The following is a 25,520-nucleotide window of genomic DNA, read 5'->3' on the forward strand; positions in this document are numbered from 1 at the left end:
GCTGACAGGCAGAGGACAAGGGGAATGAGGATAGACTAAAGAGCTATCTTGACTGCAGCGTTTGCTACACAGGTACATCCAACTGTCAAAACTTATCGAACTATCCACGTGTTTCTGTGAATTTTACTGTAATTATTATGCCTCAAAAAGAGAAAAAGAGAAAAGAGTAATGCCATGAGTGCTATACCAGCCCTAGAACACTTACCTGAACTTTTATAAGAGAAATACTTCATTGTTTAACCCACTGTTAGTTTAGCTTTTCTATCACTAATACACTCTTCATATGCCAATATGTAAAGAATGAAAAAATCAAGTGAAAAGGGCAAGATAACGCTACGTAGAATATGCTACCATTTATTTATTTTTTTAATAAATTTACTTTTAATTTATTTATTATTTTTGGCTGCGTTGGGTCTTTGTTGCTGCACACGGGCTTTCTCTAGCTGTAGCGAGCGGGGGCTACTCTTCGTTGCGGTGCGCGGGCTTCTCATTGTGGTGGCTTCTTGTTGCGGAGCACGGGCTCTAGGCAGGTGGGCTTCAGTAGCCGTGGCTTGCGGGCTCTAGAGCACACGCTCAGTAGTTGTGGCGCACGGGCTTAGTTGCTCCGCGGCATGTGGGATCTTCCTGGACTAGGGCTCAAGCCCATGTCCCCTGCATTGGCAGTTGGGTTCTTAACCACTGCACCACCAGGGAAGCCCTATGCTACCATTTATGTTTTTAAAGGTAGGGAAAATAGACTATACACCAGAAGACTATAAACTAGTAACAGTGGTTGCCCTAGTGAGGGAAAAGTATGCCCAAGGCACAGAATAGAAAATATCTCACTTTCTGCACCTTTCACATTTTGAACCATGCAAACACATTACCTATTTAAAAAATAAATGTTCTTGGGCTTCCCTGGTGGCGCAGTGGTTGAGAGTCCGCCTGCCGATGCAGGGTACGTGGGTTCGAGCCCCGGTCCAGGAAGATCCCACATGCCGCGGAGCAACTAGGCCCGTGAGCCACAACTACTGAGCCTGCGCTCTAGAGCCCGCGAGCCACAACTACTGAAGCCCGGGCGCCTACAGCCCGTGCTCCACAAGAGAAGCCACCGCAATGAGAAGCCCACGCACCGCAACGAAGAGCAGCCCCTGCTCGCTGCAACTAGAGAAAGTCTGTGCGCAGCAACAAACACGCAACGCAGCCAAAAATAAGTAATAAATAAATAAATTTATGTAAAAAAAAAGTTACTGAAAATCTACTACTCTTAAATAGACCATTTAATTTTGTCAGTTGCCCAAGGCTTGGCCTATACATTCATGTATTTTTGTGTATGATTAGTATATATATTTTATATACCATTTTCACATACTTATTTCTATGTAATGATAATTAAGTTGAATGAAATAAAAAATATTCACTTTATAAATCCATAAAATTTGGGATTTTTATTTTTAAAAGGTAACTCAGTAAGGGGTTTCCCTGGTGGCGCAGTGGTTGAGAGTCCGCCTGCCAATGCAGGGGACACGGGTTCGTGCCCCGATCCGGGAAGATCCCACGTGCCGCGGAGCGGCTAGGCCCGTGAGTCATGGCCGCTGAATCTGCGTGTCCGGAGCCTGTGCTCCACAACGGGAGAGGCCACAACAGTGAGAGGCCCACGTACCACAAAAAAAAAAAAGAAAAAAAAAAGGTAACTCAGTAAGAAAGCCCTATCTCTTGCTCTAATTCCAGAAGATGACTATTCAGATCCTAAGTCAGAGGCCACCAACCATTTACTGATGATCCCAACTACCAACAACCTCTTAAGTGACAAATACATACAAATAAACCCAGAAAAAGGAGGCATCATTTACATGCTCTTGCTGATAACAGTAAAAATATTAAATTGTTTCTAACAGGGTTGGATGGTCACAAACAAAATCTCTAACCCTTTAGAAATTCCTAGTAGCTACTATGGAAATTTCCTGGGGCCTCTGGCACGCAAGTAGGCATAGACAATATCATTAAGCCCTTCAAAGTAAATCCTTCTGAAGGCAAAGACTATATTTTCCAATACAGTACTGTGTATTATCCTATAAAGATTTCAGCAACAAAGACTAAATGAACATTCAAATGTAGAAGGCTCAAAGTAGGCATAGAATTAACATTTGGTGAACTGAACACTAATAGTTTAGAAACAAAGACAATGCACATGGAAATGAAATTAAGCTTTACTTCTCTGAATAAGATGTCTACACTAAAAGCATACAAATGACAAATTTCTTAAAAACTGAGTAATTATACTGAGGTTCATTAATGAAGGCTTGACTTTTTCCAAAGGGCGAAAAAACAGATCTGCTGTCTGTCAAGAACACTAAATTGAAATCTTCAAAAGTGGTACTGCTATTACCTTAGTAAACCAGTAACACTAATATCCTTTGCAAGTAGAAAGGTGAGAAGTTATGCTCATTGTTTTTGAAAAAATTGGAAAGGGAAAAGGTAAAGATTAATTTCCTCCTAACTTCTCCTGAACTATCAATTTGGAGGAAAGAAAAATGGACCAATCATATTAATTTCATATAATATTCTCAAAGAATACGAAATAAACAGCATAAACACAAGGATAGGGGTTACTCAGATTCAATTCTAACAAATTATTACTTGATTCTATAGGAAACAAAGATCAGTAATTGTCAGACCAGTCCTTAAGGGACTTACTCAAAAAGCCAAAATCTTAAGAATTCTATTGGACTATAAACTGTGGTCAAGAGGTAACATGTATCTAAATCAGAACCATTTAACAAGAGAAGACTCAACAGGTGTTTGGTAAAAGAAATGCCTGGAAACACTGGGAACACATGAAAAGAACTTTAATAAAATGAAACCATAATATTTATGTAACCCAACAAATGAGTTGGCAAGCAAATTTTAATCTCCAAAATTACTCAGATCTTTTAAAGAGGCATAGTCCCCTTCTTTCCATGTCCCCTAAAAAGGGAAAATCCATGACATTTTAATAAAGGAACAATTCTTTAAAAAGGCTTTACAACTCCTCATTCTCTACTAAAATAGAACAATTAAAATTCAAGCAGAATAGGGAATTCCCTGGCCGTCCAGTGATTAGAACTCCGCATTTCCACTGCAGGAGGCATGGGTTCCATCCCTGGTGGGGGAACTAAGATCCTTCAAGCTGCATGGCACAGCAAAAAAAAAAAAAAAATTCAAGCAGTATAGACAAGATAGTCAAAGTTGGTTCACAAAATAAAACAAGGTAACAACTACAGTAAGAATCAAGTAACTTTTTGGTAATATACACAAAAATATTAGGTAACTGATAACATTTGTAATACAGAGGCGAAGCCCCTAGATCAAATAAAGGAGAGGAAATAATTCATTTGTTAGATTCAGAAACAAAACAATAGCTAACATGGCTAAAGTTTTCACTTAAATTCCAAGGCCATGAAATTTTTAAACATCAGTAGTTTTAAAATGTGTTATACTGTCATTTTTAAGTGCAAAAATGTTATACTATATAGTCTTAAAATATATGCAACTAGAGCGTAAAATTATGTTTTAATATACAACCTCCTACTAATACAAACAAAAATGTGGATTTTCCAGAAAAGTTAGTATTTATCTGGATTTTAATAATCAATTCTATTAATGATACAGCAGGGGAACCCACAAGGTGTTAAGATAAACAATAAAAAGACAAAAGAATAAATTCTTAAATTTAAGACTGGTATTTGCCAAAGAATACACAGATCTGTAAATAGTGCTAAGAGAAAAAGTGACAAAAGTTAACTAATGCACTGAGCATAATGCCTGGAGTATAAAACATGCTACCCTTTTTTTCAGTAAATGAATAAATAAAAGGCCTTGAAATTCCACAAGTTAAAAATGGTGGTATATAACCATTTTATCAAGCTAACCACATAGCATGTTGAATAAAACATAGGCAAAGAAAATGTCAAATGAAAAATAGGATTCCTAAAGCATAAAGCTATAGACCTTCTACGGACTTCTCAGGATCCATTTTCATAGTCCTTGTAGTATCCCAAATAAGCTTGACTATTGTGATGATGGTATAGCTCTTCAACTAGAATACAGCCTGAACCAGAGAAACCTAACCCCAAGGGCTGAAGTGGTGTGTAGAAAGTACCTAGAACCTCCAGAGAACAATCCTGATGACTGAACTTGAAATCAAATCTCTTGCCCTACTTTGGAAAAGCTTGCCTCTCCTGGTTCCTGGACAATAGACCAAATGTGTCCTTTGAGACTTCCTTACCAAACTCAAATTTCATCTTCAGAAACTCCAGCTTAATCAATAATTCCCTACAGTAGTTCCAAGAGTGATTTCAGAGCTTTAGATAGACTATTTTTATATTATTATTACAATACATTATTTTTAAAATTTTTAATTTTCAAGAAGCAAATGAACACTTTAGTACACAAAGTCCTATAACTGAATCTGCTAGAAGGTGTCTCAGTTAAACAGAAAAATGGAAAAAAAGATTTTTTTTTAAAGGTACAAATTTAAATAGCCCAGGTATGTCCTTAAAGATAAGGGGAAAAAGCTAAGCCTTCAATTATGTGTCTACAATTTGGGGATATAAGATATGAAAGCTTAGAATTTAGTAGAGGAGAGAAGACTAATACACATGAAACAAAGAGTAATAAATAACGGTATAAAGTGCTAAGTGGCTAACTACTCAATTTGGGATGTTTATAAACTCAGATGATGGGGGAAATTATCTTTACTTTCAGTAACCTCCAACTGAAATTTAGCATTTCCTTCTATTGGGAAGTCAGTCAGACCACAATAATATTAACAATATCTGCCACTGTCAGTAGTAGAAATCATAGATATTTCCCTATCACACAATCGTAAGTTGCAGACACCTCCAAACAGTGACAATGTTCATCATTACTTGGAAATTATTAGACCCACGCTAAATCTTATTATTTAACACAGAAGCACATGTTACTATCTCATAATTTAAAAAAATATTTTGATAACTGTATTTTGATGTAACTGGTTTTCTTTGTAATCCTATGTAATTTAAAAATACTACTCAGAAAACGGGTCCAATAGGCTTCAGACTGCCAAAGGTGCCTATGGAGCAAAAACTGCCAAGAGCCTTGCCCTACAGCTTCTATAGAAGCACTCTCCTTCCCCACCTCTGGATTTGATGACAGAAGGACGTAGAGCTTGAGGTGCTGACAAACACACTGTAACCACAAAGGGACAACACCATGGAAGCAGAGCTTATTAAATAAAGGAAATAAGAAGAAGATGAGATTCTGACCACCTAAGTACAAGTGGATCAAGCTTCATCTTTGGTCTTTTTAGTACTACAAGCCAGTAAATTTGATTTGGTTTCCTGTTATACTCACTACACTCAACATCTAAATGGTACAGCTGATTGCAATAGTTTCTATCTCAGGAAACCAGAGCAATATCCATTTCTTGGCATAGCAACAGCAAAATTACAAAAGGATTCACTTTACCACCATTAGGGAATCTGGGGAAAATGAGTTTAGTTTTTCACAAATCAAGTGTGCTGAAGACTCACTCAATACGCACTCCAATCCACTCTCACATGGACTTCCTATTTTACAGAGGCTGTAGAGCTAAAAACTACATTTTCCAGATGCCTTTGAAGCTAAGGTTTCACATAAGACCTAAGTGTGGCCAAGCAGCCCACTTAAGATATAGAGAGCAGAAAGTAACATGTAATGATGTTCCTGCCCAAGGAAGTTAAAATTTCTGCCACATGTGGTGGCCCGTAATGGCAGTAGCTCCCTTATCAGGCAAGTTCTACAGTGTTCTCTGTGGTGTTTATTCTAGAAGTTCAGTCTAATCTGTTCATTCAGCCTACTCAACATTTACCTATCTCTTTCTTAATAAATCCCATTTGCTACAACTACTTAGAGCAAATGCTCTTGCTACAGATTCTTGAAAAATAAATACAACGTAAACATGGATGTAAAAAAAAGCAGCATCTGTGCGATGAATCTGGAGATTGGGATTGACATATATACACTAATATGTATAAAATGGATAACTAATTAAGAACCTGCTGTATAATAAATAAATAAAATTCAAAAATTCAAAAGAAAAAAAAAAAACAACAGTATCCTATTGCCAGTTAGAAACCTAACAAGAGTTAACAGCTTATGGATACAGATATAGGCTTGACCTGGAAAGCATTATGACTGAGAAGCCTTAAGAGCTAAGGGCCAGATTACAAGGAGCACAACAAGAGTCAAGAACAGAGCTTTAGACAGACTCAAGATATAGAGAACAAACTAGTGGTTACCAATTGGCGGTGGGGGAGTAAGAGGTATAAACTATTAGGTATAAAATGAGCTACAAGGATATATTGCACAACATGGGGAATATAGCCAATATTTTATAATAACTATAAATGGACTATAACCTTTAAAAATTGTGAATTACTATATTGTACACCTGTTAACATATAATATTGTACAGCAACTATACTTCAATTAAAAAAAAAAAGAAGAGAACAGAGCTTTAGATAGTTTGGATCTGGAAGAGAAAGAATTGCCAGCCAAGCTGATAAATCAGAAGAAATCAGAGATAGGCAAAGAACCGAAAGGAGAGAATTCAAAAAATGAAGATGTCTTCTGTACAACTAAATACCAAAGATGACAAATGGGCTAGGAATTTAACTAAAAGATCCGTTTTTCACATTACTTCCTTTCTCAAAGATTGTCCTGAGTAAAAAATAATGCTCAAACTCCCTCCATAATTGGGTCCCTCGTCTGCTACTGCAGCTTCATACCATAACTTTTTCTTTTTGTTTTTTTAATACCATACTTTTACTCAGTCTTTTTAAAATAAATAAGTAAATAAACCCTCTTCTCCAGATCCCAAAATAAATGCCCAATCCAAGGCCCACACCTAGGAAGCTTTGTCTGGCAGTCCCAGTTGCCTCCTCTGAATTCATGTAACATTTATCAGACACCTAATTAAAATCCAAACTAAATTATAAGCTTAAAGAGAGCAGAGGCTATGTTCATTTCTTTATATTCTGAACACCCAGCATAATGCCACTCAAATGCACTGCTAACAGTTGGGTCCTTTCAACAGTTAGTTTCAGAAGAGTGGAAGTAAGACTGCAGGAGATTAAAAATTTAATTAAATTGACTTGGAAGGTGAACAAAGAAAGCTTCCGTAGAAATGGTAATGTTCTATATCTTGACAGGGTTATGGGTTAAATAGATGTATGAACTTGTCCAAACTAAGGGACAAGTTAAACTATTTGTTTACTTATTTAATAAGTAAACAAATAGTTCATGATAGGCATGCAGAAGTATTTACTGGTAAAGTATACTTACTTTGAAATACAACCAAAATATAAGATGGATTGATAAATACATAGAGGGTAGAATGGATGGATAAATAGATAAGCAAATACAGCAAAATAAGAATTACAGAATCTACATTGTGGATATTTAGATATTCATATTCAATGTATAAACACTTCTTGCAACTCTTCTGTGATTGGCATTTTCATGATAAAATGTTAGGGGAAAAAAGCAGAGTGGAAATAATGTGAGGCTTACATTATTTCAGAAGTTTGTCAATTAAAGGATTGACCTTAGAGAAGAAAAGGAAGGTATATATACATGCCTCTGAGAGAGGGATGTCTGGATTGTTCCTCTCCTCTCTACCTCAAGTCTTAGACTGCCTATACAGACTAGTTCTGGCCTTGAGTGCTTGCTCTTGCCTGAAAGAAAATGCTCTCACTAAGCTCCCTTCATTCTAGCACAATCCAAACCTGTGGAGCCTGACCCCTTTGTCTGTCTTGGGCTATGATAATCTGTTCCCTATTCTTTTTACCTGAGCTTCTAATACCTCCTTAACTGACCTTTAGACGAAACCTCTGGCCAATCTGCATAACATAAATGGTTCATCCTCTTGGTCCAATTCTTGCCCTTCAGACCCATGGCCCCCAAGGCAAGGGAATGTTAAAACAAAGGTCACACAGTCCCTGGCTGAGGACCTGGCAGAGAGGTACTCAAAACATGTTTGTTAGATGAATAAAACCCATGCCTGATAATAATATAATACACACATAAATAGAGCTTAGTTTCACATTTAAATCTACATTGTGCTGAGGGTTGAAAATGTGTGTGCTAAGCTTCTGGAGTTGAACATTTAAAAAGGGGAGATCTGGAGCCTCTTCTGTGAAGAGCAAAGCAGAAGACAGAGCTGGAAACAGAAGGTTGACAAACTCTTTCAACTGACATTAAGAAACACCTACATTTAAATTATTAATGCTTTTCCCAGATAATACAGTACATTCATCAGCTTCAAAGTGCCATAAACATGAACTACAGGGGGAAAGATAAATTATGCAACAGTAAGAATTGATAGGAATTCAACTTCCAATGACCTAAATGCACTTGGGAGTTAATTTGCTTTTTGTTACTGTAGCTTCCAAAGGACTGCAGATTATGCACTTGCTGAATTTTGCCTTTGTCACACATGACCTAACAAGGAAGGCATTCATTCTACCATAGTAGCTTCTCTCAAGTATCTGGTTCTAAACAGCTGCAAATTTTGGAAGATAACACTGAATGATGTTTCTAACCATTAGTAGTTCTCTCCCCAACAAATATGAAAACAAGATTAAGGTTTACTAGAGTATCAAAACTGTGCAAATTAAACTGGCTGAGCATAAAGTTATTAGAAAATAAAGTAGAGGACACGGGTTCGTGCCCAGGTCCAGGAAGATCCCACATGCCACGGAGTGGCTGGGCCCGCGAGCCATGGCCACTGAGCCTGCGCGTCCGGAGCCTGTGCTCCGCAATGGGAGAGGCCACAACAGTGAGAGACCCGCGTACCTCAAAAAAAAAAAAAAAGAAAAGAAAGTAGAAAATTTGTACAAGAATTTAAATTCTAGATGTTATGTTAATAGAATTGATCCAATAAACATATCCTAAAGAATTTCTAAAATACAACACTTTCATTGTTCACATTTGCTTTTACTTGTCAGAAAGATGCTATATCACTAATGACTGGCTGATATAGTCCCTTAAATGCTGTAACTGGATAAAGTGACAAAATATTTCAAAATAATACCGATCTCAAATAAATTTCCATTTATAAGAAGTGGAAGCTGCTTCCTAGACCCAAAACTGCTAGGCCTGGGTGAAAAATAACCTGCCAAAAGTAGAAACAAACTGTAAAAATGTTTCAGAGTGTTATGTGTTATGGCTGGTGAAACGGTTATACAACTATACAAAGAAGCTGTTTTTTTTACACCTGTCATTGTTCCTAGGTCATATCAGAATACATGAAGACATTTATTCTCCACCTATCAACTCATTTTTTAAAAATAAATTTATTTATTTTATTTATTTATTTTTTGGCTGTGTTGGGTCTTCATTGCTGCACACGGGCTTTCTCTAGTTGCGGCAAGCGGGAGCTACTCTTCGTTGCAGTGCAAGGGCTTCTCACTGTGGTGGCTTCTCTCTTCTCTCATTGTGGAGCACGGGTTCTAGGCGTGCGGGCTTCAGTAGTTGTGGCACACGGGCTCAAAGGTTGTGGTGCACGGGCTTAGTGGCTCCAGGGCATGTGGGATCTTCCCAGACCAGAGATCAAACCCGTGTCCCCCGCATTGGCAGGTGGATTCTCAACCACTGCGCCACTAGGGAAGCCCCTATCAACTCATTTTTCATAAAAAAATCATAACTGCTAAACACCATTGAGGAGGAAAAAACGTACTGCCAAGGAGAAGCTATTTTATTATCAGCACTTATATGTCTTTCAACTCACATGTAGTTTGACTTTCACCATATACCCTAGTACATTTAATTTACACAGATCCACGTAGTCTCCCCCAGAAAGGCTCCCTGGAAAAGACACATGCAAGTGTCCTTTCTGTACCTCCTTCAACTTCATTACATAATATCTTGTCATGATCTTTTCATTTTAAAGAGTAGGTTGATTAACACCCTCAAAATCAGCAATTTCATGTTAATTTGGTACTTATCAGTCTTGAAGATCCAAAAACCCAAATTTTGTCTTTAGAGCCTTAACACTGTCACCACACGATTCCTAATTTCTTAAAATAAATATAAATATAAAGTACTGCACAAAATGCTATAGAATTTCCAAATACAGTAAGCATTAAAATGAGATTTACAGGAACACCTTGTTTTGTAAACTTCCAGTCAAATCTAATGGTAATTAACAAGGGTAAATTTTTGCTTTCATTTTCTACAAAAACGTAGTAACAGAGCATGACCTCCACCAGCATGTTGATGCAGAATCTAGACAGACAATACCTTATCAATCACTTTTAAAGAGCAAATAAGAGAAGGAAGTATTAACAACAAAAAAACCCTAACATTACAAGTCAAGGGCAGTGGGGACGGGCTGAGGACTCCTATCCAAGCTTCCTGCTGAAGACACTAAATTGTAATTATGCTTCAATTTTAAGCCATCTACCTCTCAAACTAGATCCTATTTAAATGACTTTATAGAGAGGAAGAAATGAGCAAAAGTACTGAGATGCTGCAATACCTGAAGAAAGTCATTAATGGCAGGTGACTAGCTTCTCTTCTGGCCTGATCTCTTTTGGAAGAAAAGCAATATTCATAGGCAGGGCATTTTTTTTTTAATTTTGTAGTTTCATATTTGAAAGCATTACAGATGTAATATTAGTTACTTGTCCAGGCAAGCAGTCCTGGTATATGTTATTATACTGTTACAGCCCAGTCTCAGTAAGAAAACAAGGAAAATCCTTGTTCTTGAGCTATAAGCATAGGAAACCCTCAACTATCCATGGACAGGGACAACCTGGATAAATTAAATCCCCAGGTAATTATTATTTAAGAAGAATGTTGGATTAATTCAGAACTCCTCCTCCCTTCTTTACAAAACAAAAAGTTGACTTAAAATCTCCTCTCTCTCTTCCAGACCACTAACAAAGAAAGCAAATAGGCAGATAAATGATTTCAAAATTGTCTAGCAAAAAAGAGTAAGGCAAATAATTATCAGCACTCGAATTGGTTCTATTTTTTTCCAGCAATTCCGATCACAAGCCATCAAACTATGAGTTTAGCTTTCTCAAATGCATTTACATTAAACACCCACCCATCCATCCCCCACAAAAAAAAAACCTCCTGATTGAGATTTTCCTAAATCATATGGGTCTTATTGAACTGTTTTAACAATATTCGAAATGGAAGTTAAAGAACTTAACAACTATTACATTAAAATTGTAAAATGCTGATATCGAACAACTTTCGATTCAAAATCTCTGCGATGCTAGGCGTTGACAGAAGTTTTACCTTCCTTTTTCTCCCCTCCCGGTCCTCCTGGCCCTTCTGCGTGTCAAGCTCCCCGCCGGGGTCTGCATGACATCACAGCTCATCTCTTGGAAACCCCTGACGTCACAGACACGCTAAACCACAGCACTATGACTTCATCGGGACTGGGGCGGAACCGCAGTCGACTTGCGCCAGCCCGGAGGCTAGAGAAGCTTCCGAGCCTCGGTCCTGCCAGGTCCCCGAAGAAGGTTAAGGACAGGCGCCAGCTCACCTGCGCTGGGACGGGGAAGGACGGAGCGGTAGAGCCCCGGCGGGCGCGACAGGGCGAGGCTACCCCCACCCAGGGCCCGATTTCCTCACCGGCCGCCGGTCCCGGGGGTGGGAGAGCCGACCTGGAGCCTCCCCACGGCCTATCCCAGATCTCCTCCGCTTCAGCCCTGACCCGGGACCCCACTCCCGCCCGCCGGCCTGCCCGACCCTCCGTGCTCCGTGGGGGCGCTCAGCGCCCGGCCCGTGTGCGGGCAGAGGACGCCCCCGGACGAGGTGCGGGCCGCCGGGTCCCTGCCCCAGACCGAGCCCCGGACCCGCGGGCGGCGCCCCCGCCCCCACCCGCCCGGCGCCCCGAGAGCGCAGGCGGCCGGCGGGAGGGGGCGGGGAGCGGCCACGGTGGCCGCCGCCAGACCCCGACCGCGCCGCTCTCACGCCACGCCCCACCCCGGCCCAGACCCACCTGCGCTCCTGCCCCGGCCGGGGCCTGGCCCGGGGCTGCACACCGCGATACAGCGGCGGCGGCAGTTGGCCTGGCTCGCTCCCCACCGCTGAGGCGGACCGAGCGCCCAGCGCGGCGCGGCGGAGCCCAACGCTCGCCCCGAAACCCATTTGTTTGGCTAGAACGGCGTGACGTCACGCGCCGGCCCAATCGACGGTTGGCCAGGGGAGGGGCCGCGGAGCCAGGGAGTCGCAGCGCCCCTGCCGGGGTTCTGCGACACTTCGGAGGCTGGGGGTGCGAAGAGTGGGGGACTTAAAAAAGGGAGAACCGGGTGAGGCATCTTCGGGCCCCCAAGTGGTGAAGAGTGAAAGCTCGAGTAAGACCTGAAGAGAAAGGAATCAACCCCTCAGGCTAGCCAGAATGGTAGTAACGCCAGTGTTCAACAGCCAATAGACATGACAAATCTACTAATAATACTCATGGGTGGATGTGGAGCTATAAATGGTGTTAGATTACTGTTAGATAACCTAGTAGACTTGGGTTCAAATTTTGCTTCTGCTACTGTCGGGAGGCTGGGCTTCAGAGTTCTCATTTGTAAAATGAAGGGGTTGAAAGAGTCCTTTATGTTATTCTTTTCTGTGCAAATCATGGCAGGAATATCTACCAGCAAGCTGATAAACTTTGAGGTTGACAGTCTCAAAATATGATCTTTAGAAGTTTAAGAGATTGTAAATGATGACTATAAGAAGTTTTTAGTATTTTACTTAATACTTTCAAATCAGAGTGCCAGTGAGGACCCTTTTACACTCAGCCTTTAAAATGCTAATTGCTTTCACTGTAAAAATAATTTTAACCACATCATAAAACATGAGGACAATAAAGAAAAAAAAATCCTTCACTCTAACACAGCCACTCAGCATTCAGCTTATTTTCTTTTAGACCTTTTGTCTCATGCATATTTATTTTACAGTGTTGTGATCATAGTGTACACAAAATTTTGGATCCTGGTGGGTTTTGGGTTTTTGGGGGTTGGGGGGGTTCCTTTCATAACTATTTCTGCTATTTCTACATAAGCTTCATAAACACTTTAACAGCTGCATAAAATTATATTAGGCGGACATACAAATTTTACCAAATTCTTTGTTCTTGGACTTACTTATTTCCTTCCCTTTATGCCGTTATAAAGAAACCATAGGACATTCTCATGAATGTAAATTTTTAAAGATAAATACCCAGAAATGAAATTTCTAGTTGAAAGAGTATCACCACTTTTATAGTTACTAATACAAACTGCCAAAATGCATTTTAAAAGGTTGTACCAAGTTTCATTTAAATCTGCAGCTTTGATTTTAGCCAGCCCTTTTAAAAAGTAGTTTTTTGTCCAGTTATAAAACCACTCTTTTTTTTTTTTAATTTACTTATTTATTTATTTTTTGGCTGCATTGGGTCTTCATTGCTGTGCGCGGGCCTTCTCTAGATGCGGCGAGCGGGAGCTACTCTTCGTTGTGTGCACGGGCTTCTCATGGTGGTGGCTTCTCTTGTTGGAGAGCACTGGCTCTAGGTGCGTGGGCTTCAGTAGTTGTGGCTCACGGGCTGTAGAGCACAGGCTCAGTAGTTGTGGTGCACGGGCTTAGTTGCTCCGTGGCATATGGGATCTTCCCGGACCAGGGCTCAAACCCGTGTCCCCTGCATTGGCGGGTGGATTCGTAACCACTGCACCACCAGGGAAGCCCTATAACTACTCTTAAAATATATATTATAAAACCTTAAATATCAAAAAATTAAATAAAATAAGTATTTCCTATGATCTCACCACCAAGAAATAACCACATAACACCTCCATCTAGACTTTTATCCGTATAGATAATTTTAATCAAAGTTGGAGGGGGTCATATTGTACATACTGGAATTAAGCCATGTCTTATTTAATATCTGATCAATATTAGCTCAATGTATCATGATCACTTGAACCTTCTTTATGTCAATTTTTTTTTTTTTTTTTTTTTTGCTGTACGCGGGTCTCTCACTATTGTGGCCTCTGCCGTTGTGGAGCACAGGCTCTGGGTGCACAGGCTCAGTGGCCATGGCTCACGGGCCCAGCTCTCAACCACTGCACCACCAGGGAAGCCCTATGTCAATATTTGACTCAAAGTTCAATCCATCCTCTCAGGTTCATCTCAAACACTGTCCTCAAAACCTCTTGATTATTTCAATGAATCAATAATTGATTCCTCTTCCCTTATGGCACTTATTTTACTCCATGCACATCTTGCATATGTGTATTTAATACACCCTACTAGATTCTAGGGCTTACCTGGTGGCGCAGTGGTTAAGAGTCTGCCTGCTGATGCAGGGGACACGGGTTCGTGCCCCGGTCTGGGAGGATCCCACATGCCGCGGAGCCGCTGGGCCTGTGAGCCATGGCCGCTGAGCCTGTGCGTCCAGAGCCTGTGCTCCACAATGGGAGAGGCCACAGCAGTGAGAGGCCCGCGAACCGCAAAAAAAAAAAAAAAAAAAAAAGATTCTAAACTGCTGGAAAATAAGAATTATACCCTAGTATCCACCAAAGGATCTTGCAGTTGATATTGCTTAAACATTTAATAATTAAATCCATGTTAATCATCTGCACTTTTCTCATGACAATAGATGAATATGATCTCCATTTTCAGTGTTTTCTGAAGTTGGTTAATAGCCACCATTTATTGCATTTACAAGGTATAATCCAGACTCTATGTTAACTGTTTTGTATACATTATCTCATTTAATCAGAAAACACCTCTATGAGATAAGTATAGTTGGTCCTTCATATCCATACCATTTTATATAAGGTACTTGAGCATCCGCAGATTTTGATATCCACCAGGGATCCTAGGACCAATCACCCTCAGAATCCATGGGACAACTATATAATGTTTCAATATTCAGTGTTCATCAAAGTGTGTTTTAGAAATTATACTGTTTCTCAACTGAAGTGGGGATATTCTGTACATTAACCAATGCAGAATAAAAAATGTACTGTGCCTTGCCTCTTGTTTCAAATGTATAACCTTAAAGCTAAGTATACCTACTGAGAGCTTATGAATATTCTGCAGTTTAAGCAAAATATAATATTAAATTTTCCATATAAAATTCCACACAGTATGAATGTATGGAATATATATATGTGTATGGAATATAAAATATGTATATATGTATGGAATATAAAATTTTCATACAGATGAGGAAACCCAGGCTTGAAAAGTTAAACCATTTGACCAAGATTAAACAGGTATTATTAGAGCCAAAGTTAGCAAAGACCCCAGAATTCTTACCATATCACTCACTGTATTGTTACTGGGAATTTCGGAGGGGTGAAAGACACTGAAACTACAAAACACAACACAAATATCATCAAAATGAAATGACAATGGTTTCCATGTGGCCAGCACATCTTCATCATAAGAGTTCCATTAGAGTCGGTGTGGTCTATGGGGCTTCCCTGGTGGCACAGTGGTTAAGAATCTGCTTGCCAATGCAGGGGACATGGGTTCGAGACCCAGTCTGGGAAGATCCCACATGCCCCAGAGCAAATATGCACGTGCTCCACAACTACTGGGCCTGTGCTCTAGAGCCCACGAGCCACAACTACCGAGCCCTCATGCTGCAACTACTGAAGCCTGCGCGCCTAGAGCCCATGCTCCGCAACAAGAGAAGCCACCGCAATGAGAAGCCCACACACCACAGCTAGAGAAAACCCATGTGCAGCAGCGTAGACCCAACGCAGCCAAAAATAAATAAAAAATAAATTTAAAAAAAGAGTCTGTGTGGTCTAATGCAGTGTTTCTCAAACTGTCTCTGGTTAAGGACCAGTTGTGGGTTTTTTTAAAAATATTTAATACATTGAGAACTGATTATTTTGTAAAATATAGTAAAACTGAAACTACTAGAAATATGAAATTGTTTGAAAAAAATTAAAAGCTCAAATTCTCGATTCTTAAACTCAGCACACAGAAAGTTAGTCAAATTGCTAGTAAGGTTTCTGAAACTCTTCCTCTCATTTCTGCTCTTATCACAGGCTTGCTCTAAAGCTGGCCAGTGGGCCACACTTCGAATAGCACTGGTCTAGGAGAAGGATCAGACTAGGAGGCAGTGAAACCACTTGAGGCAAGTCCTTCCTTTGATTCTATTTCTCCATTTGTACAATGGGAATAATCCTTGAAACAAGCCAGTAGAGCCAGTGCAGTGCCTCAGGCCTGAGAGGGAGCTCTTGGGTGGGGTTGGGCATCAGTGTGGCGTGGTGAGGTCATGGGACTGATAAGGTGCTGACAGAAGAACAGATTAAGGTGGCCTGAGATGGCACAGCCACAGAGAAGTTCTAAATATACGTAGTATATAACTTTGGTTATTTCATCAATGATTGGAACTTAGTCATCTCAAATCAGCAAACATCACATTAAATTAAAACCCAGTGCAATGGGCTTATTTGTATAGACCGGGACTCTCAGCTCAGAAAAAAACTAAGAAGTTACCACTTGCTCCTCAATAGCTCACTCCTACCTCCAAAGGAAAAACACCATCTCATCTTCCTCCCCACCTCCAAACTCTTCATCCTTAACCCAACCTACTCCCTCCACTGCCAGACAGCGGAAACCAAGAGGCAGGCTCCACTGGACTTTGCCTCTAGGTCTCTTTACTACAGAACTACAACCCTGAGTGTGATTGTGCCTTTCCCTACCTACTAACTGTATTACCATGAAGCTCAAATAAATGAGAAAAGTGAACGTGCTTTCCAAAATTTAAAGTTTACAAAGGCACGCACTTAACTTCGCCTGGAATGAAGTCATTGGAGCATGTGTGAAGCGCTGAGCTTATGCCCGGCCTGTGCATGGATGAAACGTGGTGGTGGTGAATGGAGATGGTAGAGGTTACGCAGCCGCAAGAAAGAGCTTCATTCACAGTAAATAAAAGAGCAACTAAAGAGAAACAGAAGAACCAGGGCAGCAAACTGCCAAGAGAGAAGAGTATATCTCATAACTGAGATGTGGATTGTGAGGGATAGAAAGTTGAATAAGTATTGAAACCAGAAAAAGACCAGAAAATCATAGTTCTTATCTTTCTTTTTGGATCTTGTGCCCCTGTGAAAATCTGATAAAAGTTAACAACCAGGAGTCTTCTCAGGAGAAAACAAAAACAAAAACTGATACATGCAGAAATCATTTTGAAAATAATTTTAATTTATTCAAAAACTAAGTCCCTTAGGGGACTTCCCTGGTGGCACAGTGGTTAAGAATCTGCCTGCCAATGTAGGGGACATGGGTTCAAGCCCTGGTCCGGGAAGATCCCACATGCCGCGGAGAAACTGAGCCCTGTGCCACAACTACTGAAGCCCTTGCCTAGAGCCTGGGCTCCGTGACAAGAGAAGCCACTGCAATGAGATGCCCACGAACCACAATGAAGAGTAGTCCCCGCTCACCACAACTAGAGAGAAAGCCTGCACGCATCAACAAAGACCCAACACAGCCAAAAATGAATTAATAAATTTTTTTAAAAAGTCCCTTAGATCAACTTGCTTTATGGTGACCTGCACACTTATAAAGGAAAGTAAAAGACAGCAGCCTCCTCCAGGGAAATGCCAAGGCAAAACCAAATCAAGGTCTCAGGACTTCCTCTCTCCAAGGTATTGCCCTTAAAAGATCCCATTGTTGGGCTTCCCTGGTGGCTCAGTGGTTAAGAATCCACCTGCCAATACAGGGGACACAGGTTCAACCCCTGGTCCAGGAAGATCCCACATGCCGCAGAACAACTAAGTCTGTGTGCCACAAGTACTGAGCCTGTGCTCTAGAGCCCACGAGTCACAACTACTGAGCCCACGTGCCACAACTACTGAAGCCCGTGCGCCTAGAGCCCATGATCCGCAACAAGAGAAGCCACTACAATGAGAAGCCTACGCACTGCAACAAAGAGTAGCCCCTGCTCACCACAACTAGAGAGAGCCTGCACAGCAACGAAGACCCAAAGCAGCCAAAAATAAATTAATTAAATAAATTAATTTTTTAAAAAAATCCCATTGTTGTCAGTGCCCTTTGACCTTTCAGCAACATTCAGATGATGGCTTCTACAACACCAACACAAAGATCCACAGCAATTTCCATATGTATCCCACCTCTTGATAACATTAAAAAAATGGGAATCCTTCCAGAAATCTTCACATTCTTATCATCATAATTAACACTTGGGTAGATTTGATACCCTGCCCAATGGTCTCCCTCCCTAATGTCTGACTTTTTACCAGAAATAAAGGCATAAGCAACAATCTGCGTTCCTGATGTTCCTATATTCTAAATCTCTGTATTGTCAATGAAATCTAAGAGTAGTTCAGCAAGAAACATTTTGTTAGCTCCTTTATCAAATCAGGCAATCTCTGTTCCACCTCAAGGCCTTTGGGCCTATACATCCCTCAGCCTGGAGGGCCCCTTTTCCCCCTCTCAGCACCTGGTTATCTCCGACACTACTTTACATGTTGGCTTAAAAGCTCTTCAGAGCATTGGAAGTGCCTTAATATATTTAAGAGGGACCTTGGAGGGAGAGGAAGGTGAGCTGGCAAACTTGGCTTAAAGTACCGTTGCCTAGCAAATCTGGTTTTTACTTAGATTTTATATATTTTTAAAATTTTATGGATGTATAGTTGATTTACAATGTTGTGCTGTACAACACTTTCTGCTGTACATCAAAGTGATTCAGTTATACATGTATATATTCTTTTCCATTATGGTTTATCACAGGATATTGAATATAGTTCCCTGTGCTATACAGTAGGACCTTGTTGTTTATCCATCCTATACATAGTAGTTCGCATCTGCTAATCCCAATCTCCCAGTCCTTCCCTCCCCTAGGTTTTATTTTCATCTGGGGGTCACATGGGGAGGTAGCTAAAGCCTCCTCAAGCCATGACTTCCCTAGCCATACTATCTATTCTCTCTGAAGGAGAGCAGTACCCTGTGGGGCCCTCCCAGGTACAAATCCTTTCTGTGTCTCCCCCCATCCCCCCACCCTCTTTCTTGTTTGTAGGAAATAGGCTTCATTCAGCCTCCTTGACCTACCCTGAGTTCCAAAGTGCAGGTTCAAACAGTCGCTTATCAGAGAAGAGAAGGAATGCAGAAACAAGGAGGAGCAGTCAAGAAACAATAGTGCAGGACTTCCCTGGCGGTCCAGTGGTTAAGACTCCATGCTTCCACTGCAGGGGGCACAGGTTAGATCCCTGGGAACTAAGATCCCATGACCAAAAAAAAAAAAAAAAAGAAACAATAGGGCAGCCATGGGGCAGGGTCCTGGTTCCTCTTCAAGGAATGTACAGAACAATACCTTTGAGTTCTTCTGTGGGAGCTAAGGCCCCACCCAGGTGGAGGATGGTAACTTCAGGCTGAAGCACAAGATTCTTGGAGCACGGCCCTATTACCTCACCACCAACCAATCAGAAGGAAGTCTGCACACAATGGAAGATAAGGAAAATAACAAAGACACTTACCCCCTCCCCAAGTGGTTCTCCCTTTTTTTTTTTTTTTTTTGGTTCTCCCTTTAAAAACTTTCACAGTTGAGCAGAATCTTCAGAGTTGGTTTTGGGGCATGAGTCTACCTTCTCCACTTTGCTGGCCTCCTGAATAAAATAACCTCTCTCTTCCTACTAGCACTTGTCTCTCAAATATTGGCTTTCGACTGGTGAGGAACTGAACTTGAGTTCAGTAACATCTCCCAAATTACCCTCTTTCACAAAATTGTTTCACGAAACTTCGTAATACTAATCACACTACTTTTTTATTTATTATAACTCCCTGTAGAGGGACTGAGTTTTATTCATTGCCCTATCTCAATGCCAAGTCCAGTGTCTGAGACTTAGAAGGTACTCAGTGAGTAATGTTTGAGTGACTTCTTTTTAAATGCTAGAAAGATTTTTCTGCAAGGACAGCAGTGATCTATATTCAGAATGGCTTAACTCCTGCAGTTATGAGAGGTAGAAATTTTTGAAGGGAGGTAGAAAAAATAGAAGGATCTTCCTGCTCCTAGAAGAATCTTCTTAGTGGGATTTTCCCCAGGAGATATTCTCTCCACAGCTAGTGGAATAAGATCAAAAGTGATGATCCAGATAAGACCATAGACTCAGTAGCCTGTAGCCACTGATGTGAGAACACCAAGTCTGAAGCTAGATGGTGGGGCTTCTTACAGAACCAGGAGGACAGCTGTGCTTAAGAGACTAGAAGCCTGGACTTCCCTGGTGGCCCCATGGTTAAGACTCTGTGCTTCCAGTGCAATGGGCATGGGTTCGATCCCTAGTCGGGGAAGTTCTGCATGCCACATCGTGGGTGGGGGGTGGGGAAGAGACTAGAAACCAAGCAGCAATGCTGTCTAAAGAAACAGAAGGAAAAGAAAATCATGAAAGGAGAATACAGGGACTTCCCTGGTGGTCAAGTGGGTAAGACTCCGCTCTCCCAATGCAGGGGGCCCGGGTTTGATCCCTGGTCAGGGAACTAGATCCCACATGCATGCTGCAACTAAGCATTCATATGCCACAACTAAGAAGCCCAAATGCTGCAAATAAAGATCCCACGTGACACAACTAAGACCCAGCGCAGCCAAAAATGAATAGATTTTTTTTAAAAAAAGGAGAAAGCAGTTTTGCATATCCTGCTAATTATTATAACACAAAGGAAATTAAACCCACTCAAGAATCATGCTGCATTCTATGTACAAACATACAACAGGCAAAAGGAAAGCAGCTCATCACACACACACCATCCCCAAGCCCATCAATCCTTCTTCCTGCTCTTAGCATAAAATTGGAACTCTTTACTACAGCACATTATAATTAGACATGTCCCCTTCCTCAATCTCTCTCCATTCTGCCCCTTGTCTTGGCTGAAATGTTACCTCCCCAGAGAGCTTTCTTTAACTCTCCTATGGAGTATTTCAGCCTTGTCACTTTCCTTCACAGTATCTATGCCTGACACAAAATGGGCGCCCAATAAATATCTGTTGAATTATTTAAAATGTTCATACTTTTTCACACCAAACAACTTAATCCAGGATGCATATGTTCATCACCAATGGATGACTAATAAAAGCAACAAGAGTGGAAGGTCTTGTACATTAGAAATAGAACCTGAATAAAGTCGGAATCTAAGGTATCGGTACAAGAAAATGACCAAAAGTAGGAACATCTGAACCCTGCAGAACCCAACCAACCAGTCATGATTTTAGTGCTTCAACACAAATTACGCTTGATCAAATTTTCTGGTTCACCAATTGATTGTAAGTATATTTATACTATCTACTTGGCATTTAGACGGGAACTAGTGTTTGTGGGGTAATACCAGGTAACTCATTCTTATATCTTTCATATTTTTAATAAGGCTCTGATCTGTTTGTTGAAAAATGACAAGAAAGAAAATGGTGGGGGCAGAGAGGAGTCCATTGGCTGTCTATAAAATAGCAATTTCCTTTTTCTTCCTTGCTAACAGAATCCTGGTTTGGGGCACCTTCTGTGTGCTTCAGGGGAACTGGGCCCAGATCCATGGGATGAATAATGATTGACCTAAGCCAGTGGTTCTCAGTGGGGTGATTGAGTTTGTCCTCCAAGGGACATTCAGCAATGCCTGGAGATATTTCTGATTGTCACAACTTGGGGGGAAGTACTATTGGCATCTAGTAGGAGAGGCCAGGGATGCTGCTCAACAGCCTACAGTGTACAGTTCAGCACTGCCACCACAAAGAATTATCCCTCCCCAAAGGCCAAAGGTGCTAAGCTTGGGAAACACTGCACTAGAGTAATCGGTGTGGTCCTGAACTCTTCGTCAGGGTTTGGTTCAGGCACAGGTGTGTGATGCAAATCTAGCTAATGAAATGCAATGGGTAGTTTACTGAGATACTTCTGGAAATGTTTTTTCTTACCCTTAAATAAAAAAACGTTCATTTTTGGTTGAAATGCATTACTTTCCTAAATAAAATTATATTTAGGGACAATAAGACAGAGAGAGAAACACACAAGTAGAAAAAGTCCCTCATCTGCTGCTAGATGTCATTGTGTCTGCATGTGGTGCCTGGAACTATGACTGCCATCTTGGGACCATGAGAGTTGTTAGCTGCAGAGAACATGAGAGAATGGCAAAGCAGAAAGATGGAAGTAACTTGCATCCTTGATGACATCATTGAACTTCTGATTAAAACAGTCCTTGAGACTTCTTTTTATATGAAATAATAAATTATATTACTTTTAAGGCATTTATAGGACTTCCTGAAAAATTTGAAAGTAGCTGAAAATATCCTGATACATATAATATATATTTGTGGGTGGGAGTTTGTCATATAGAAAATAAATCAGAGGGGAGAGACACTAACCTATTTCTTTGGGTGCAAGTGCTACCATAACCTAATAATAAAATAATTTTGTTGGGCTTCCCTGGTGGCACAGTGGTTGAGAGTCCACCTGCCGATGCAGGGGACACAGGTTCATGCCCCGGTCTGGGAAGATCCCACATGCCACGGAGTGGCTGGGCCCGTGAGCCATGGCCGCTGAGTCTGCGCGTCCGGAGCCTGTGCTCCGCAACGGGAGAGGACACAACGGTGAGAGGCCCGCGTACCGAAAAAAAAAAATTTTTGTTTTGCTATGCTTCTGGAATAATCTTAAACTAATGATACTAGAAGTTGATAAAACCAGTGGGAAAAGAATCTCTGTCAATGCATGTTTGTGTTCTTTATTTTTTTAATTAATTAAGTTTATTTGTTTATCTTTGGTTGCATTGGGTCTTCGTTGCTGAGCGCGGGCTTTCTCTAGTTGTGGAGAGCAGGGGTAACTCTTCGTTGCAGTCCGTGGGCTTCTCATTGCAGTGGCTTGTCTTCTTGAGGAGCACGGGCTCTAGGCACGCGGGCTTCACTAGTTGTGTCACGTGGGCTCAGTAGCTGTGGCGCACCGGCTTAGTTGCTCCAACGGCATGTAGAATCTTCCCAGACCAGGAATAGAGCCTTTGTCCCCTGCACTGGCAGGTGGATTCTTAACCACTGCGCCACCAGGGAAGCCCTGTTTGTGTCTTTAAATAAATGAGTAGGAACTCGTGACACTTTGAAATCTTTAAGAAAATGATATTTTCGAATCATGGAAATGTAATCTGGGGGAGCCTGTGGCATTAGCACAAGACTAGCCAGCCTCTCCTTATTCTTCCCCAGCTCCAGCACACCTAATTCACAGGCACCTGCCATAGCAAAGGAAAGGCTGCCTGGTTAAAGGAACGTAGTTACATCAGCTTGCTAAAATGGTCCAGGGCATAGATTTTGCTCAAACGTGAGTTCTTTAAAAAAAAGCCACCAACATATTCTGCAATTATAGAATTTGCTGACATTTTCTACCAGGCATAACTATGCTCTTAGTGCCAAGTCTTACTTTGAAATACCAAAGATACTTTGCAAAAAGTACAGAGCTCAGTTCCCAGCATTTCCTTGCTAAATCATTTGTTTTATCAATGAGTACTGTACTAATATTAAATTAATCAACTAGATATTTTCCTTGGAAAAGTATACAGGGGTTGGCTTCTTTTGAATGCACCACGACACGGACCCCATCACCCTACTGTATTAGAGTTGACCGTTACTCTAAGAGAATCCCACCAATTTTTCACACCTCACTCCTTGCCCCTTCTTAAGACTGCTGGGTTATATGTAATGTTTTGGTGGGCCTTCAGCAAGACGCATGCGATCAACAATACATACGTGTATTGTTAAAGCAAATTGAGCCTGTTTTGTCCTTTCTTTCAGTGCCCCTCCTCTCAACAAAGACAAAGCATGCCTCCAAAGTGGCATAATGACCTTACGAAAGAGTGGGAGCATCTGATTGCTCCCTCTCATTCAGAGCCACTCTGGCTTTCTTATCTCGGAGCCCCCATTTTCACATTCAGATTATATGCTCCTTAAGGCCCCATTCGTTGCTCCCGTGGCTTTGCCATCTGTTCCTTTGACTACTGCTGCACTTCTCCAGCTCCCTGTATGTTGTCCTTCTCTCTTCTGCCTCTGACCTCACTATACCTCTCATATTTCCTGACTTTCTTACCAAAATGACTTGACTTTTATAAACATTGCTAGTCGAGAAGAAGACTCCTGTTAGTCCGTACATGATACCATGCGAGTCTCTACATGTTGAGGGTAGGTTTGAATCCTCTCTCTTTCTCAGTGACTTCCTTCATTCCCTGCTACTCAGGGGCTACTTTTGCATGGCTGCATGCATTATTTTTTTCACATTTCCAGTATTGGCAAAGCTCTAGAGCTCCACTCTCTGAATAAAATCAATGTGTGGTTAATATGTGTGGTAAGAATCTCATTCTTAAGTTCATTAAATACTTCTCTGAAATGTCCTAAATATATTTCCACATATGAGTTATTCTCTATGTTGACACATCTGATTCTTAATTTCCTGCTTTGCGGAGGAAGTTGTACTCTGATGATAAAAGCCTTGCTAGAACATCACAGGAAAAAAAAACTGTTTTTCAAGCTCCAAAATTATTGGTTAAGCCACTCTTAGACTAAGAGGCATAAAATGAATAAAACTGGTGTTCTTCATTTTTACCTTTTTCGCCATTGCCCTTACATTAGGGTGGCTATCCAGCTGCCCAGAGAAGACACAAGTGCTGTGGTTCATACAAACATGTTATTTACCTACTACAATATCACGACTCCGGTGACTCATTCCCTGAATCCCTAAGCAAAATTTGTCATCCTCCCAATCTATGTTTCATGGTAACTTGTTCCACTTTTGCTATTTAACTTAAACCATTTCAATGTACTTTATTATGTATAGAGCTTGCCTTCTCCTCTGTGAGCTCTTTAAAGACATAAACTGATTTGTGGAATCAGTGAATGAATGAGCTATGAGAACAATTTTATTGACTATATCAAAATATTCAGAGGTAAAAATATCTTTTCATTAAGTGCAATGCTATTTCAATTGCCAAACTTGTCAATTTTACCTAAATGAAACCAAATTAAAGAGCATGACCCTCTCCAACGGTCATAGCTCTGTTATCCTTCCCTGAGTGGTTAACTTGTCTTCATGCCCGAAGCGCTGCCTGTTGGCCTTTCAAAGGCTCACATTTTTCCTCGGTGCCTTCTCAAAGGTAAAATGACTTATATATTCTCTCCAGAGACACTGATGCTATAAATTAACACTGGGTTTTATCCTGTGTTGGACTATAATTTGTGCATTGTTGTCAAAGATGAATTATTTGAATCTTTTTTAAAAATATTAAATTACAATTTAATGAACTTGTGGTAAGTGTTGTTTTCTTATTTGTTTTAAAAGCACAATTTAATATTCATTTAGGCAGTAATTGAGCCTTCCAACTTTAAATTTTATTCCAGATGGGCTCCCCCTTCTCTTTTACCCTTGTCTTGTTTTTTTTTTTTTTTTTTTTTTACAGTACGTGGGCCTCTCACTCTTGTGGCCTCTCCCGTTGTGGAGCACAGGCTCTGGATGTGCAGGCTCAGCAGCCATGGCTCACGGGCCCAGCTGCTCTGCGGCATGTGG

At 40.9% G+C, this 25,520-nt stretch overlaps 1 protein-coding gene across 4 annotated transcripts in view; it reads right to left on the reverse strand.

Moving 5' to 3' along the window:
- The window catches only part of FBXO34 (F-box protein 34), an 85,576-nt gene extending 73,427 nt beyond the window's left edge, over nt 1-12,149 (reverse strand). For 2 of the 4 annotated variants that reach the window (XM_082647346.1, XM_082647345.1), the window contains exon 1: nt 12,002-12,121. The gene's annotated coding sequence lies outside the window, so the exon portion shown is untranslated. Of the gene's footprint in view, nt 1-12,001 lie in introns of all 4 variants that reach the window. The other 2 variants (XM_082647344.1, XM_082647347.1) reach the window with 2 other exon arrangements.
- Nucleotides 12,150-25,520: the final 13,371 nt, after the last annotated feature.

The sequence above is a fragment of the Grampus griseus genome, assembly GCF_964374135.1.
Source record: "Grampus griseus genome assembly, chromosome: 2".
NCBI lineage: Eukaryota > Metazoa > Chordata > Mammalia > Artiodactyla > Delphinidae > Grampus > Grampus griseus.